Here is a 17405-nt window from a genome sequence, read left to right as displayed (position 1 = left end):
ATGTGTCAATAAAGTTTCCCCTTCCTGGGACAATGAATTCACGGTGTTCTTATTTCAATTTCCAGGAGTGTAGATGGAAGATTAGGTTTTAATACTGGCAATGAGAGATGTTAAAGTGTACGAACTGTTGGAACAAAGAGTATATATCATATCACACAATATTCCGAATATGAGTAACAGTAATTAATCTAGAAATAGTGCACAAATACAAACGCACAAAACAACCCGCACAAGAAAGGGAATTTCCAGTTCCACAACAATAATGTCATTCTAAGACAGTGAGGACAGAGGAAGAGATGCATACAGTTGGCCAACGCATGATGCTGGTCTGGGAAGAAAAGGACTTTGATTGTCCGCAGATAACAAGGTTTTTAATTAAAACGTTCTGTGAATGTCGGTTTTAGTGTGTATACATACATAATGACGGAAAAATAGCAACACCAAGAAGGAGTTGTGCGACATAAAAGAAAGTTGGTAGACGTATTTCTACATCTGCAAGACGATATCTGCTCAAGTTGGTAGACTTATTTCCACATCTGCAAAACGATATCTGCTCCAATTTCGCGCCAATCGCATAAGAGAGGCGCTAGTAGTGTCATTACGAGGATGCAATTCAGGTTTGCTTTAAACACACGGTGTAACGGTTCTGAGCGTTACTTGCCTTTGAGATTGGACGCGATGAGTTGATGTTAGACCACAATGCCTTCAAGGTAACAAAAAAGACGCTATTATCAACACCCCACTGAGCTTGAACGAGATCGTGTAATAGGGCTACGAGAAGCTGGATGTGCCTTCTGCGATGCTGCAAAAAGACTTGAGTGGAATGTAAAGTAGCCACAGTACATGATTGCTGGCAGTGGTGTTCACGGGAACGTACGGGTTGAGGAAGTTCGTGCCCAGAACGGCCACGTGGTACCACCGAGACGGAAGAGCATTGTGTTCGGCGTTTGGCTCTGGCGCATCGTACATCATCTGCAGCTGCAGTATGAACAGCAGTTGGCACTACAGTGAGAGAATGAATTGTTACAAACCGGTTACTTCGAGGACAGCTTCGAATCTGACGCCCTGTACCGTGCCTTCCACTGACCCCAAACCACTGCCTCTTGCGTCTTCAGTGATGTCACGCGAGAGCTCATTCGAGGGCAGGGTGGAGGTCTGTTGTGTTTTCTGATGAAAAATGGTTCTGCCTCAGTGCCAGTGATGGCCGTGTGTTGGCTACAAGGCTACAAGGAGGCCAGCTGAGGGCTTGCAACCAACCTGTCAGAGTGCTTGACATACTGGACCTACACCTAGAGTGGGGTGCGATTTCCTATGACAGCAGGAGCACTCTCGTCGTCATCCCACACACGCTGATTGCAGATTTGTAGGTCAGTCTGGTGATTCGACCTGTTGTGCTGGCATTCATGAACGGCATTCCGGGAGATGTTATCCAACAGGATAATGCTCACCCACATACCACTGTTGTAACCTAAGGTGGTCTACAGAGTGTTGACATGTTGCCTTGGCCTGCTCGATCATCAGGTATCTCTCCAATCGAGCATATATGGGACATCATCGGACGACAATCCCAGCATCATCCACAAACAGCATTAACCATCCCTGTATTGACCTATCAAATGCAACGAGCATCCCACAAACTGATATCTGGCACCTGAATAGCACAATGCATGCACATTTGCATGCTTGCATTCAACATTCTGGCGGTTACACTAGTTTTTAATGTACCAGCGTTTCACATTTGCAATGAATTATCTCGCCCTTACATTAACCTGGGATCCTGCAATGTTAATCACTTAAATATGTTACCTACACAAATGTATTCACGGTATTTCATTACTCTACATTAATTATTTTTCTGTTTGCGGTTTTCTTCCGCCAGTGTATAAATCTGCAAAAACTCCCGTCGCTATTTGGTCTACCTGGAGGGTGATAACTCTCCTGACGTTGCACATTTATTTTACTGCAAAGGATGTAATACGAAATTGTCTCATAACAAGTAAATTCCTGTAATTAATACTTCTCCTCATTTCAGCATTAGCCATTTCTGGACCAGCTATTTCAATGTCATTTCTCCTTTCCCTTGCGCCTGGACTTCTAACTTTACGCCAGTATTCCCGTATTCGTTTCCTATGCTGTTCCTTCCTCGCTTAAATTCATGTTTTGTCAGATTTTAGTTTTAGCTTTTGTTGGAAACCAAGGTGCTCTTTGAGTTTATTCGTGAGCGTAATATCCTCCAACGTTATCGCCACTTCTTGCAGGTATTTTTCTACCTTGGTGAACCACACCTTCTAGGTACTCCTGATGAGAAAATAACGAATGATCTGATCAGTCAACCTTGTGGGACTCATACGCGCAATGTGGCCGTAGGAAACAACACTCCTCCTACGAATGTGTATAGAGCTGACGTTATGGTGTCTCCTGAATTCACCATTTTCTTTGACCTGGCATAGAATTTCCCACAATATCTCTCTGTCCTCTGTAATGAGTATCACTTAAAATTATGCGTCCTTCCAAAAGAAAACTAGCTAAACACATTTCAAATACCATGAGTGTCGTTTACGCAGAGCTTTACTCGAAAGAATAACTACGTTTATTCACAGTTAAGCATCTTGCAGGTGCAACGAATCTGTTAAATACACGTAACGCTATCACTCTGGTGGTGAAAGGGGAAAATGAAGATTGAGGCGACTAGTATCCTCCTTGACCTGCCACTGAACGCTGGGATCACGACGCACTACTGTGTAGCGACTTAGTAGAAGTATGAAGGCACGCGTGGCGGTTCTTTCGTGTCACAGCATTTCATGTCAACGTAAAAATGTTGCCATATTTCGCGAGGACTGAGATCGGCGACGAGGGGAACTCACAGTGACGGGAAATGGTGAGGCCTGTAATTCTTTGTCGCCAGCAGAAAGCTGCAGCAGCCTGACAGACCCGCATGGCCGTAGTTGAGGCCGTAGTCATTAATCTCGGCAGCGTCTTCTCGGAAAACTTGGGTGGGTGTGCGGGGAGTTTTCGCCGCTGTGTCCTCACGGCGCGGCGCTCCTTTCTGGAGAACACGGCGAAGGCCGAAAAGGCATACGCTATCTCCCTTTCCTTCTAGAAAGAAACTTTGTGTGTCTTGATGCCGGCCGGAGTGGCCGAGCGCTTCTAGGCGCTACAGTCTGGAACCGTGCGATCGCTACGGTCGTAGATTCGAATCCTGCCTCGGGCATGCATGTGTGTGATGTCCTTAGGTTAGTTAGGTTTAAGTAGTTCTAAGTTCTAGGGGACTGATGACCTCAGAAGTTAAGTCCCATAGTGCTCAGAACCATTTGAACCATTTTTTTGTGTTCTGATGTAACCTGCGAACGTAACATTCCATCACATGAACAACTGAACAATGACTGTGTAACAAGTTAAAACTGTGCGTTGGACCTGTATTCGAATGTGGACCGCTAACAATTACGTCATCTGAGCAGATCACCATCCAGCAAGATGAAGCTTTGGATTAGTCCGGGAAGCGTGTTAGAATGGCCTAAGTGGTAGCACTGTGTTTGCCTGTCGGCCAGATGTACGGTTTAAACTTGTCATATACAAGCAACATTGCACACACTCCACAGAGAGGATGAGAATTTACCCGCAATTAAATGTCGTTCAGTATTCAACTAGCAAAAAAATGGTTCAAATGACTCTGAGCATTACGGGACTTAACATCTGAGGTCATCAGTCCCCTAGAACTTAGAACTACTTAAACTTAACTAACCTAAGGACACCACACACATCCATGCCCGAGGCAGGATTCGAACCTGCGACCGTAGCGGTCGCGCGGCTCCAGACTGAAGCGCCTAGAACCGCTCGGCCACTCCGGCCGGCATTCAACTAGCAACCAGTTTGTCTGTGCAGCTACGTTCCTCAGTGACAACGCGTAACCATTTCATTAATAAACTGGCGCTGAAAAGAGCAATCGCTGTTAAGACTATTTTGCCACAAGCTTCAGTCACAGATCATTATCAGACACAGAAACCACCAGTTCAGTTATGCTAATAGTCATCACGTCGGAGACAGACTATGCTATGACGAATGAGTTACTTTATGGTGATTATACTTGATAGAAACATTTGTAATTAAACAGAAGTTGAGATTATGTCATGGATGTCATTGTTAAGTGGCGGTTCTAGAGAGCAACTAAACTCGCTAAAACGAGACTCCATAGCCCGTTGGATTTCCTGTAAGCTTCTGTAGACAATATCCCACGCATCTGATTCCACTCTGGACCACAATTCACCGTAGATAAATTCAGCCGATGTTCCGACTGATTAGAAAATACAGGTCGCACTCATTTAAAAAAAAGTCGGCAGAACTGATCCACAGAATTAAAGCTGTACATCGCCCACCTCAATTTGCAGCAGCAACTCAGAACATATTCAGAGGTCAAATGTAGAGACATATTTGGAACGAAGCCCACTTCTGAATGGAAACCAACAGATTTTGGAGCCGCGCGGTCTTAGGCGACTTGCCACCGTTCGCTAGGCTGCCATCCCCCCCCCCCCTCCCCCCGAGTCCTCCCTCGGTCGTGGGTGTATGTAGCGTCCTTAGCGTAAATTAGTTTAAGTCAGATTACATAGTTTGTAACCGTAGTGACCGATGATCTCTGCAGTTTTGTCCCAAAGGAACTTAGCCTAAATTTCCAAAAAAATTGATTTTGGAAACGTTGATAATGCGAAACTTAACTTGCGCTCTCTTAGGACACACACCACAGTGCTAGGGGGCAACTTGGTGAACCATGCTTGGTTACGGAATGATAGATGAGAGGAGGAGGAAGGGTAATAGAATTCTGTGCTGGGCACGAGTGGCACTGCAATACTTTTTTCGAGAAACCACTTGATGCGGAAGAGTTCACGGAGGATGGCAGCAGATTGTAAGTAGGCTGTTTATGTTTCTCTATGTAAGTAGGCTGTTTAGGTTCTCTTATTGGTAACGCCACCTCTGTATGAAAATCACTGGCTGTGCTGTGTGCAGTCTGTGGCTGCTATGTAAGTAGGCTGTTTATGTTTTCTCTATGTAAGTAGGCTGTTTATGTTTTCTCTATGTAAGTAGGCTGTTTAGGTTCTCTTATTGGTAACGCCACCTCTGTATGAAAATCACTGGCTGTGCTGTGTGCAGTCTGTGGCTGCTTTGCATTGTTGTAATACTCGCCATTGTAGTGTTAGGCAGCTGGCTGTGAACAGCGCGTAGCGTTGCGCAGTTGGAGGTGAGCCGCCAGCAGTGGTGGATGTGGGGAGAGAGATGGCGGAGTTTTGTAATTTGTCATGAACTGATATTTATATATGATGATATCAAGGTAAATACATTGTTTGTTCTCTATTAATATCTTTCATTTGCTAACTATCCCTATCAGTAGTTAGTGCCTTCCATAGTTTGAATCTTTTATTTAGCTGGCAGTAGTGGCGCTCGCTGTATTGCAGTAGCTTGAGCAGCGAAGATTTTTGTGAGGTAAGTGATTTGTGAAAGGTATAGTTTAATGTTTGTCAGGGCCATTCTTTAGTAGGGAATTTTGAAAGTCAGATTGCGTTGCGCTAAAAATATTGTGTGTCAGTTTAAGCACAGTCACGTATAATTGTTCAAAGGGGACGTTTCATATGTCGACCCTGCCAGGATACGAACCTGGAATCTTCTGATTTTTTCTTGTAGTTTGTGTATTTAGTGTAGCTTTTGTTTATTGCTAGCGCGTAATTGTAGAGAGAATCTCCTTTGTAGTTGCAGTCTTTCATTGTTGTACTGTAAAACAGTTGTGGCATGCATATAGATTTGCACCAAGTATTTCGCAGCTACGCTTGCAATTAACTAGATATTATTTTCAGTGTTATGTTAATGTGTTCTCTTATTTTTGCTCTTCAAATTGTGTTTTTCTGTGTTGTCGTGTGAAATACTGTGACAATAATGGCGTGTGAAAAACGTAATACTAGGCTCCAAAGTAAACTGAGAAATGACAGTGAAAATGAAAGCAGTGTGTTAGCGCCACCGAGTAATGAATTAACTGATGTTCAAAGTAGTAATTTGGTAACTGTGCACAGGGAAATGGAGCGGGCGTCAAACAATGGCGTGGACAGTGAAACAATTAGTGAAGAGGGAAGCATTATCGATCGATCGGTCGGCAATAGCTCGCCTCAGGAAGCCGAAATGACACGACACGATCTCGCAAATACTGTAGATTCAGGTTTTGGATCCTCACCGTTTTCTCAAATAAGTCAAGACACATTTTCTGCTTGTCAAAATGTGAATGTTTCCGGTGTAAATTCACTGCCGAAAAGCACTGAGGAACATGTTTCAGACACCAATGCATTGTTATTACAATTAATACAACAAATGGGACAAACACAGCAAAAGCTTCAAAAGTTAGACACAATGGAACAAAATCAGAGACAAACACAGCAAAAGCTTCAAAAGTTAGACACAATGGAACAAAATCTTAAAAAGTTAGACTCATTGGAGCAAACTCTTGAACGAACACGTGAGGATTTAACTGCTGAGTTACATCACATTGAATCGAAATGTCAAAAAGTCTGTAATGACGTAAAAACACAAATTTGTGAGCATTTCCAACCTATTTTTTCGCGTCATGAAAATGCACTACAGAATCACGAAGCAGCCATAAAAGAACTGCAAACTATTGTTCATGAAAATTATGAGACCTTGCTAGCAAAATTTGACTCAGTTGCATCTACCAAAACGGTTATGCAACTTGCAAAAACTCAGGAAAACTTAAAGGTCACAGTAGACACGATTGCAACACAAATGGACACTCTGAAACTTGGTTCAGAAAAACATACAGAGGAAATGATTTCACTATCGGATAAAGTAGCCGAACTTTCAGATCAGTTCACTAACTTATCTACAAAGGTAGATGATGGTCTGAATGACACAACACCTGTAGCCTTCACTGACACAGAAGAGTATGAACAAATTAGAAAATTCAAACAAAATCAAAATCAAATCAATACACAGTACAAAAGAGAAATCCGGGAAGTGCAAGATCAGTTGGCACAAGTAGTACAAGAATTACGTATTTCAGAGGACACTCGCGCCCCAATACGGGAAGAGGGACATAGAAATACGGAACAGCCACAAAATAATAACACAGCGCATTTCGGAAGTTATGAAAGAAATCGGCAATGTGCACCGAATTTTGAGTTGGAACCGCCGAAACGACGTAACAATGACCGACATGCGACTTGCCGACATGATGATTTTGACTATAAGCTGTTCATTACTACACGTAAATTCAAAACATTTAAGAATTCTGGCAACGACATTCATCCACAAGCATGGCTCCATCAATTCTCTCATTGTTTTCCTCCCAACTGGTCGTTAGAACACAGATTAGAATTCATGTGTGGCTATTTAGAGAATGAACCAGCTGTAAGAATGCGATCGGTCATTCACGATTGCCACAGTGAGGGAGAATTTTACCATGCCTTCCTCTCAGCATATTGGTCTCAAGCCACACAAGACCGTGTAAAACATGGCATCATAATGATGAAACATTTCGAACAATCTGAATTTTCCAGTCTTGTCAAATATTTTGAAGACATGTTGCACAAGATTCAGTACCTGACAAACCCATACAGCCCCTCAGAACTCATCCGCATTTGCTTATTCAAATTGCCTGAACATTTACGGCATATTATTTTAGCAGGACGTTGCAAAGACGACATTGAAGCCTTTCAGGGACTGTTACAAGAACTGGAAATTGACACTGACAATCGCGGAACGCGAAAACAGGAACACAACAATTACAGGTCACATCTGTCACAATTCCGTGACGACAGAAACGATAACTGGACGCGACAAGGCTATTCTCACAACACAAATCGTGACCAAAACAGACACCACCCATATGACAACCATTGGCAGAGTAATAGTTACAGAGAAAGATCGCATTTCCGTAGTAATGAATATGACAGAGATAACCATAGAAACAGACAATATGGTAATCAGAACTATTATTATCAAGGGAGACAGAATAATTTCAGACGCAACAGTTCAGCGCGCAGTTACGATTCAGGGAGAAATTCTCCACCACGTGACCGACACGAAAGAAACTGTGTAAACTACCGAGAAAACGACAGACCTGAATTCCATCAGAACTGGCGAGCTTTAAACAGAGCTGGGCCTTCTCGTCAGAGTGAATTTGTAGAAGTTAGGTCTCCTAATCCCAATAACGACGCGCGCCAACAAAGAGACAGACAATGACTCGCACAGCAGGCAGCTGCGTGCGGCCGCTGGCTCAGGGAAAAATAACAAAGACGCTAGCCTTGAGAAAAGATTTAGCATTCTTTACCGATGTAAACAACATGATAATTGCTTTGAAGTTGAAAGTCTGCGTACTAGGAAGAGTAAAGGATTGCACCACACTTCACATGTAAAACCGTTTATTGAAAGATAATCTGCTTTTTAACTTAGTCTTTGTCATAAAATTTTTGGCTTCACATTTCTAGTATGCTTTGTCAGACTTAAGAATCTGTTAACACGTAACAATGTTTGAAGTGAAATATCCAGTCAAGAACCAAGAGAACTTATTTAAACAGAAATGATGAATACATTGTTATAGTGAACAGACGTCACAGTGTTATTGTGTGTGTACATTCTTGCTTGTTTGTTGCACGATTACGTAACGACTATCAGGCTTACATACTTAGGACACATACTGGTACTGCTAATGAGATTTTAATGCAACATTTTGGTTTACTTGAAAATATATTCTGCATTTAAAGTACTTTCAGTGAGATACCAGATGGCACAGTGGTTAGTTTATGTGACAGCTACACGGTTTTATCACGACGCTACTAATGAGTGACAATTTACAATGTTGCTTTTGCAATTTACAATGTTGCTTTTGCAGTGTATCTGTTTTATATCTGCACAGTTTTCTGAATTCTTCTAGGAAGAAAAACATGTTTTAGTAGTAACTTTTGTGGTATAGCAACAATGAGACAGCCTTTTTCGTGGCATAACAATACGTTACTGTACAGTACTTTCCTCATCACGGCAATAAGCGTAATAACTAAGATATCTATACGCAAAGCATTTCACTTTTGTGTATCATGAGGTAAGTACATTGACTTTAGCAGAACTTTGCTTACAGAGGACGATAACTACGACAGTTCCACAGAATTATCTTACAGCAAGACGCGCATTTAGCGCTACAGGACACGCATTTGAGTGATTAATCTTATACTTAAAACACTTATTTTCAAAGATTTTTTAATTACAAAGAAAGTTTTCCGTGATACATTTCATTCCATTGCTGTAATTTGTAACACCTGAGGGTATAATTACATTTATCCTCAGGGGGGTACACGCTTACTTTGTGTACCATGTGTGTGGCAACCACAAGGAACCCTAGCTAATATGGTATTTTGCTTATACAACTTTACACATCGGTACCATATTTCTCTAACACACAAATTACACAGCTATCTGATCATTTAACTGAGAGAGACGAACATTTATTTTACTATATCAGTGACAGATGTTTACGTAATTACACAGTTGGATAACTTCACACTTATGAAACTGTATTTTGTCTGTACTTTGTGAACTGTTCATATTTTTTCGGAACCATTGTGATACTATGAGAGCTTTGAATGATATATTTGGTAAGGGAGCATGATTTTAAAGTACGTTTGAGGTAGATGACACTATTGAAATGGGCAGAGAATATTTTTTAGGGTTTGAAATTATTGCAGAAAGCTACGACGTTTTTGAGATTTGACTGAGGTGTAATGATGTTATTTTTACGACGACGATGTGCATTATGCTGTTGAGGTATGTTTATGGTCAATAAGCTGATGTTATATGAGGAATCTGATTATGCTATGTAGTTATTATGTGTTGATGAATACGAATATGTATATGTGTAATAAGGTAAGGAATAATGAGTAGTGATTAGGGACTCTGATTTGTGGAAAAGGATGTTGGAAACCAAGAATCGTACTTTAAGAGTTATGACATGTGTGAATCATGTATCACAATGCCACTGAAAATTTTTTTGGACACTGTTATATTCATAGGATTTTGTTTCTACAGATTTGCAACGCTAATTCTTGACCTGTGAAATATTTCTATGTGAGACTGTCACTGTAGCGGAAACTGCTGTCGTAAATATTAATATTTCCGTACGAAAGTTAAGTGACCACCCGCACGTAATGCGTTGTGGCGCCCAGCTGGGCCAGCCGCCCGGAGAAAAAGCCATTAGGTGGAGAAAAAAAAAAGAGAGGCCATTAACCTCACTTCTGACATTCCTTTGTAGGAAACATCGCAAATACGACACGCTAATAATAACTTGGAAACATTCTTACATCTGCAAACCTAATAATGACAAGTGTCTTTCTACGAGAGTTGAGAGCTACTGACTTACGAAATGCCACATAGCTATTAATGATGTTTTTATGCTTTGCTTTTCGTAGTTGCTTATTTCATTTGATATCTGGTTTCCAGAGCTGTGTTGCAGCATTGCTTTTATAAAATAAAATGCATTTGCTAATGTGAACACTTTCTGTCAACAGATCTATTAAATAATTATTTTATGATCCACATTCTTTAAAAAAGGAGCACTTGGAAAGGAAAGAACAATAAGAAGGAACTAGTAACAGTAACACATAATTTTCTTTTCAAGTACATGGTAATATTTCTCTTTACAATCAGTTGTTGTGGTGCACCACTTTAATTACATAGATATTAAGATGTGAATATACATTTCCCTTATCTGCATTGTTGTTTTTACTGTAATATTTTTTTTGCTTGAGCTATGTCATGTTTTGATATAAGTTATTACAATTGCTGCTGCTAGCTTTGCCAATCTGTATTTTTTGTCATTGCTGCTTGTGTTAATTGTTTTATGTGCTGCTGCATTGCCTCGTCCCTTAGTTTAGCATCTGAGCTCAGTAGATTTAAGTTAGCTTAAGAGGGGGTAGACTATAAGAAACGAACTATGGAGAATAGGGGAACAATGCTTTGAAAGTTGCATGAAAACGGTTTGGGCCCAAATGAGTATTGTACAATCAGAAATAATTATTTTGAAAGAAATATGAACAGAATACAGAAAGCATGCTTAGATAGAATTTTTTTGGTGGAAACAAAGGATGAAATAAGAGGAAAGATATATGAAGTTTTGGGTTGGACTGCAGTACCAAATGTTACACTGAAAACGAACCCTGTCCTTTCCTATTGGTGTTATCCCACTATGTGTTTGTGTACCCTTGTGTATTTGTTTTCTTCCTGTCTCTGTGTAGTTTCATAGAATTTTTTCTTCTTTTAATATTAAGCTACATTCACTATGATGAGGAATACTGTTATCCTCAAATATAATTGGCATTAATAATATGTTATTTACTTTGTAAAGATATTAGACATTATTCATTCTGTTTAAATGCTCATGTGTGAAGTTGATGTTTCAATAATTATTCTGATCTTCTATGTATGTACTCATGTCATAATTCCTGTAACACTGACGTATATGTCTATTTCTATTCTTTTGTAAAGCCCCTATTACTACAAATGTTATCTATATTGTTATGTTTTTAATGATGTATTGTGTACCTTTGTTATTGTATTCTCATGTTATAAAATTGTAATTGTTACCAGTTCTTCAAATTAAGTAACATTTCACTGCACACGTTTCTGTTGGTCATAGTACATGGACAATATGTGAGAAGTAGGGACTGATAGTGTTTGCACGTGTGTTAATGATTCAGCAAGGGACTGGATAACAGCATTGCTGGTTCTAAGGACAATTTAAAAAACTTTGTGAGTGCACAAGTGGTGGTTTATGGACTTGCTATATTCTCTGCACGACTCTTCGATGGTGATTGTGCACCTGCACAGTCGCAACGGATGGCTGCTGGCCGTCTATACCAGGACTGCAGTGGGTCTGCACCTCTGGTGGCCCACCAATACCATACTCTCTACCAGGACTACAGTGGGTCTGCTCTGTGATGACCTACCTACCAATATTCTTCCAAACTTCGAATGACTCTGCTGTGGGTTTGCTCTGTTGTGACCCAATACTTGTCTGCATGTCGAGAGTCAGCACTGTCTTTCCGTTGGAAGGACAACACTACTTCTTCAAGACGGCATGGAAATCCACTACTTCCATGTGCATTTTCTTCTACTGCTCAGACTTTGAGAAAAACACTATATTTTACCGTAATGAATGATCAGGACTGTCTTTATGGACTGTGAGAAAATTTTAGCTTTTGACCAACATTGGATCAATAAGTGTGTGCATTTGATTTCTTTGTTATTGTAATTATGAAAAATTTTATCAAATCATTATTGGCCACTGCCCAAAAAAAAAATTTGTAAAATTTTTGTGGGGAGCATGGGGGCTATGTAAGTAGGCTGTTTATGTTTCTCTATGTAAGTAGGCTGTTTAGGTTCTCTTATTGGTAACGCCACCTCTGTATGAAAATCACTGGCTGTGCTGTGTGCAGTCTGTGGCTGCTATGTAAGTAGGCTGTTTATGTTTTCTCTATGTAAGTAGGCTGTTTATGTTTTCTCTATGTAAGTAGGCTGTTTAGGTTCTCTTATTGGTAACGCCACCTCTGTATGAAAATCACTGGCTGTGCTGTGTGCAGTCCGTGGCTGCTTTGCATTGTTGTAATACTCGCCATTGTAGTGTTAGGCAGCTGGCTGTGAACAGCGCGTAGCGTTGCGCAGTTGGAGGTGAGCCGCCAGCAGTGGTGGATGTGGGGAGAGAGATGGCGGAGTTTTGAAATTTGTCATGAACTGATATATTTATATATGATGATATCAAGGTAAATACATTGTTTGTTCTCTATTAATATCTTTCATTTGCTAACTAACCCTATCAGTAGTTAGTGCCTTCCATAGTTTGAATCTTTTATTTAGCTGGCAGTAGTGGCGCTCGCTGTATTGCAGTAGCTTGAGCAGCGAAGATTTTTGTGAGGTAAGTGATTTGTGAAAGGTATAGTTTAATGTTAGTCAGGGCCCATTCTTTTGTACGGATTATTGAAAGTCAGATTGCGTTGCGCTAACAAAATATTGTGTGTCAGTGTAAGCACAGTCATGTATAATTGTTCAAAGGGGACGTTTCATAAGATAAAATATCACATGACTACATTTCAGTAAAACATAAATTTAGGAATCAAATTAAAGATTACAAGAATCATCCAGATGCTGAGACTCATAGTGACCATACTCTAATGCTTATGAGATATCAGTTAACGTTAAAGAGAAAACAGATAAAATATTGGTAGCTAGATAAGTTGAAAGAAAACACTTCATGAAGTTACTGCTGTGAAGAACCAATGAAACGACCATACAATATGTGATGCCAATGCAACTGAAAAAGCGCTAGAACAGAAAAAAGCAAACAAAGAGTCGTGGATAGCAGACGATTTATTGACAAAAATAATGAAACATCGAAAATGTAAAATTACACAAAATTAGCAGCAACAAAACAGATCACTCAGAAATGAAATTTTCTCGAAACGTAAGAGGTGGATGGATGAATCCCAGAAAGCATCTGACACGGTGCCCACTGCAGACTGTTAACGAAGCTACTAGCATACCGAAGTGGTTCCCACATATGTGAGTGGCTCAAAGACTTCTTAGTAATAGAACGAATTATGTCGTCCTCGATGGCGAGTGTTCAGAGACAATGGTATAGTGCACTCAAAATGCCATGGCCACTAGACAGCAGTCGGCTGAGGAAGTGTGGGGAGAGCAGCAGTGCTGGGGGTTCGCTCAGAGCCCTGTAGGAGAAGTGCCATTCTAAACTGAAGCCTACACTCACATTTTTGGTAAATAGTAAGCGGAGCCCCTCCACGCTCACACTTGCATGGTCATCATTCAAAAAGGTCTTTCACATTTTCTTTGGTCAGTATCTAAAAAGAGCTGTAGCAAAAATTTAGCGATTTATTTTCGCCTGGTTTTTAAGCATTTGTAACTTCCAGCAAAGAGTCAAGAGTGGGGAATTTTGAGTAAAACCTACACATTCCTCTTGTTGCCATGTTTAAATTTTCTTCTTTTGCCAAAACTCAGCGGAGTTTACACTGTCTCACCTCACTAACATGTTGTGCAGACACAGTTGCCAGAGAATTCTGAAACAGTGATTTATTAAGTTTATTGAGTGAGGATCTGAGGAAAAGTAAGGTCAGCATCTTATGAAAAAGTACGTTCTTGGCACAAAATAAACGTGTACTGATTTCACATGTGTTGTTATAAAACCCATAGCATTTCTCATTTCGTCAGCTACTAATGACCCTAAAATTACGTTCTATCATAGGAAAAGTCTGCAGTTAGTGGTTTAACAGGGTGGATAATGAAGTTTTGCATTATAACCATACAGAAAAATACTCTCCTCTTCGTGTGCTACCATTTCTCAAACCATTTATGAAATATGAGGAATGTCGTTCATCGCTGGCCCAGTGCGACCGCAAATGTGAGAGCTACGTCAGATCAAGTTTTTCGAGAATGGTGACAGAGACATATAACCAAGTCTAAAGAAAAATTCAGTAAGTCAGCTAAATTTCGTGCGCAGCAACATATTACGGAATATGCACCAGACGCAAAATCATAGCGGTCCCTATTTATCATTGCAAACTTGTTCGAATTTTGCGCAGTGTCTTACTTCCACGTAAATATTCCAATAACTATCACGATTAACGAAATGATGGGCATATAATAATGATCTTGACATACAAAGCTACAAGCAAAGCAAAAATGAATTTTTTTACCAGATACATTCTGTAAAATCGTTTGAGAAAGGTTGCAGGGCGTGCGCGTCGATTCTGTCGTCGCTGACCGGCCGAACGGTGGCGAACGCTTGTTGGCCTCCTCTTCTGAACAGCCGAATGAACTCGCCCAACTCTTTGGACGAAAATTGTTCACTACACGTCGACCACCGTATCCTGCGCGATCTATACCTTCAGGATTTCCCCAGGGTAGCGTGATAGGACCACTAATATTTTCTATTTACATAAATGATGCGGCAGACATGGCGGGTTGCATTCTGCGGTTGTTTGCTGATGATGCTACGGTATACGGGAAGGTTTCGAGGCTGAGTGATTGTAGGTGGATACAAGTTGACTTAGACGAAACTTCCAAGTGGTGTGATGAATAGCAACTAGCTCCGAATGTAGTTGATGCAGATGAGGAGGGAAACAAACTCTTAATGTTCGGATACAGAATTAGTAATGTCCTGCTGGACACAGTTAGGTCGTTTAAATAGCTAGAAGTAACGTTGCAAAGCGATATGAAATGGTTGGAGCATGAAAGGATTGTGGCAGGAAAGGCGAGTCGTCGACTTAGATTTATTGGGAGAATTTTGGGAAAGCGAGTTTCATCTATGTGAGAAGTGCGCTTCATCTGTAAAGGAGACAGCATCTAGGACGCTAGTGCGACCTAGTGTTGAGTGCTGCTCGAATATTTGTGATCACATCGGATTAAAGAAATATGTCGTAGCACTTCAGATATGGTCTACTTGGTTTGTTGTCGGTAGGTAGGAACATTACGTAAGTGTAACAGAGATGCTACAGGATTTTAAATGGTAATCCATGGAGGAAAGGCGACGTTATCTTCGAGGAACGCTACTGAGAAAATTTAGAAAACCGGCATTTGAAGCTGACTGCAGAACGATTCTACTGAAGCCAACAGACATTTCGCGTAAGGATCACGAAGATAACACACTGGAAATTTGGGCACATACTGAGGCACACAGACAGTCGTTTTTCCCTCGCTCTGTTTGAGAGTGAAACTTGAAAGGAAATGACTAGTACTGGTACAGGATACCCTCCGCCATGCATAGTATGGTGGCTTGCAGAGTACGTCACCTGAAGATGACGATTGGGTGGGATATCGAAATATCGTGCAGAAAAATGGAATCAACTTTCTTGAACACCCCAAATCATATAACCTGCACACCAAATCAGTTCGAACAACACGAACTGTTGCCGGCCGGTGTGGCCGAGCGGTTCTAGGCGCTTCAGTCTGGAACCACACGACGGCTACGGTCGCAGGTTCGACTCCTGCCTCGGGCATGGATGTGTGTGATCTCCTTAGGTTAGTTAGGTTTAAGTAGTTCTAAGTTCTAGGGCTCTGATGACCTCAGATGTTAAGTCCCACAGTGATCAGAGCCATTTGAACCTTTTTTTTTTTTTTTTTTTTTTTTTTTTTTTTTTTTTTTTTTACACGAACTGTTGTTATCGTAGAGATTGGTACTCGAGATGACTGCAGAAATGTTATGGAAAAAAGAAGGAAATGGGGACCATCGTATGTGAAGGTCCCACAAAACGAAAGCCTGTAATTATCGTCCATAGAGTCCCTGGCACAATCACCGACAACGAATTTCTGGCGAGTCTCTATGAACAGAATATAAGTAACGTAACGTCTAGAGAAGAGTTCGAGCAAAACGTGAAAATTTGCTTCAAAACGGGTCCCAAAGGGCGTGGCTACAACAATCAGGCTCTTGAGGTGACACCAAAACCTTACTAGAACCTCCCCACAAAAAAACAAAAGATCTATATTGACTTCAAGTCATCTAATGTCAAAGACCACCGTCGTGAGACAATATTGTAAGTCTTGCGACTATGGTCACTCCACCAAAACATGTTGAAACCACGACGCTACTGCGTCAAATGTGGCCAAGCCGTCTACAAAAAGTTCGAATCCAGGAAAAGACAATGTAATAAGTCAAAAGGAGGAGAGTACCAGACATACAGACAGTTACGAGACAGGCTCATAGACAGTCTTTAGTATGGTAATTAATGAATACACAGTGAACAACATTGAGAATAATAAAATACGCAACACTGCTACAAGAAAGCACAAATCTATTCTCCCTCCACCATAAGCAGAAACGTCCAGCGTGCAATCTCATAGAGCCGACAACTGAGTCTATTACCGTTACATGCAACACTAGCGCAGAGTTACACAAATACAATGGAGTATATTGATGTCTATATTGATAACATGACCTTAAATGGATCGATACATAATGAGGTAGCAACATTAATAAAGGAACACATGTTCTACTGAATTAACTTTCAGACTTCGTTAATCCAAAGAATAGAGGGATTAGAGGTCGAGTTAATAAATGATCCAGAACATTGAAATACCGGCGAAAACTGCACCGCCGTATCAACAACAACCTCGAGAATAGACAATCCAAGCATAAGATCCAACACAAAACACACAAGTGTCGAAAACCAAACACAACTAGAAACAACAAGTAAGAAGGGAAGTAAATACGATACAAATAGGTGTCAGCGCTACAAAAGCCTATGGCCTTTGTACCAGGAGGACTGTCGAAACCGGGCACAAGACCACCAAGCACTGTGAGCAAACTATGTATTACAAAATGCAACAACAACAAAAGCGGCGAGAAAAAGACGGTAGACAAA

The sequence above is a fragment of the Schistocerca serialis genome, chromosome 9 (assembly GCF_023864345.2).
Source record: "Schistocerca serialis cubense isolate TAMUIC-IGC-003099 chromosome 9, iqSchSeri2.2, whole genome shotgun sequence".
Lineage (NCBI taxonomy): Eukaryota > Metazoa > Arthropoda > Insecta > Orthoptera > Acrididae > Schistocerca > Schistocerca serialis.
This window is presented reverse-complemented; position numbering follows the sequence as displayed.